At 46.1% G+C, this 1918-nt stretch overlaps 1 protein-coding gene across 1 annotated transcript in view; it reads right to left on the bottom strand.

Annotated features, from left to right (window-relative positions):
- Positions 1 to 1918, bottom strand: part of LOC111651451 (phosphatidylinositol 3-kinase regulatory subunit alpha-like) — a gene marked incomplete at its 3' end in the record, with an annotated part of 19374 nt that overhangs the window by 6295 nt on the left and 11161 nt on the right. The gene's annotated exons all lie outside the window — the stretch shown is intronic.

Raw genomic sequence — 1918 nt, 5'->3', positions numbered from 1 at the left:
CTAGAGACCAGAACAGTTTCTGTACCAGGCTGTAAACATGTTTATTTCTGCTGTAAAGTTGGACATTTTAACATGGGAGTCTATGGGGACTGACTCACTGTTGGAGCCAGACTCTAGTGGTCGTTAGAGGAACTGCAGCTTTTTGGTTCTTTGTGTTGACGCTTCATGTTTCAGCCTCGGAGGTTGCAGCTTGGTAACGACGCTACAGCTTCAACGATCAGCTTATCAATTGATTCATCGATCAATAGTGAATGAAACAGCAGCTATTTTCCTGTTTAAATAAAGATTTCAAACGTTTGTTGGTTGAAGTTTCTCAGATGATTCTTTTGTCAGATCTGATGGTCAAATTGAAAGATTATATTTCATGATCTCGGACGCGGCTCGCTGTTTTCTGATCCGTTTAACTTATCGACGGAGAAATTAATCAAGAGAATAATTGGATGAGTTTATAATGAAAAGAATCAGTTAGAGCCAAAACGTTTTCTTAACCACACTATGCTGCTGAGATTAAATGTGTGTGTGTGTGTGTGTGTTGGCGTCTGTGACTGACGTTTACCTGTAACAGCGAAACCTGAGGGTTCACACAGATGTTTACGTGTAGAAGTTTTGATTTCTGTCAGTGTAGATTTAATTAAATAACTAAACTCATTAGTCCAAACAACATTTCACAAAATGGCTCAGGACAATGAACAGGAGCCTCCACATCCGTCTGACGTGCTGCGAGTCAGACGGCTGCAGGTGTCGGTTCCCTCTAACGGCTCAGGTTCGGGTCTGAGCTCCTACCTGGACTCTGCATGTTAATGTAGCAGAGGATTTTGTCTCGTCCTCCCCTCGGCGGCTCGGCCTCGGCCCTGCCTCCCTCCTCTCGCTCCATGTCGGCCTCTAAACTGTCGCCCGCCTCCGCGGTGAAATGAAACGCGGATCCTTCCTTTCTGGATCTCATGGTCTCCTGCCTTCAGCCGAGCGCTCCGGTCCTGCCTCGAAAAAACTGACGTCATCTGGAAGGAAACGGGTCCAGCTACATTTTCCTCACTGAGCCGTTCGTCTCTCTTTTCGACTCTTCCTCTAATTTCTACTCGACCGCACTGATATCCTCTCTCTCTCTTTCTCTCTCTCCCTCACTCCGTCTGCACCTTCAGGTAGATCTCTTACATTTCCACCTTCGCTGAGACTCTGCAGAGAAACTATCAGCCTGAAAACAGTTTCCCAGCATTCATCAGATTTCAGCCTCGTCTCCTCTTCAGTTGTTCAGACGTTTAAAACGACGCAACTTTCTTCTCTCCGTCTGCCTCCCTCTCTCTCTCCCTCCCTCAGCCTCAGTTCAAAGCTCAGGAGAGCAGCTTGGAGATGTGTGACATCACCGTTGCCCCCAGCCAATCCTGCGATGGCAGTGATATCACCGAGGCAACACCCCCCTCCCCTACCCTCTTCTCCTCTCTCCTCTGCTGCATCTCTCACTCTGTGGATGGATGATGTCATCGTTTCAGCTGCCGCTCAGCCTGACCGACCGACTGATCCACTGACTGACTGGGTGACTGTTACTCAATTCATCAGACAACGCTTCATTATTGATTCATCTGCCGATCATCTATCTGATTACCTGAATAGACACGTGTCGTCTTTATTAAGTTTGTTGTATTAACTCATAATAATTCACCTGCTTCTGAAGGGGTTAATGTCACCACCGTACAGAACTGGGTATTGTTCTTATTGTGTGTATAAGAAACGTGTCCACAGCAGAGGTTCATAACCTTTTAGACTCTGAGACTAAGAGACAACAGCCAGATGGACGTGGAGTTTACAACCGTATGAATCAGACAAATATTAGAACCATAAAACCAAACGTGCCTTATCATCAGTAACACTGGACACAGGTTTCAGATTCATACCCGACACTGAAGAATATAAAAACAAGCCG

The sequence above is a fragment of the Seriola lalandi genome, unplaced genomic scaffold, assembly GCF_002814215.2.
Source record: "Seriola lalandi dorsalis isolate HSWRI2012SDOR001 ecotype SW California unplaced genomic scaffold, Sedor1 jcf7180002053646, whole genome shotgun sequence".
In the NCBI taxonomy this organism is placed as follows: Eukaryota; Metazoa; Chordata; class Actinopteri; order Carangiformes; family Carangidae; genus Seriola; species Seriola lalandi.
The sequence above is the reverse complement of the archived record's forward strand: the minus strand, read 5'-3'. Positions and strand labels throughout refer to the sequence as shown.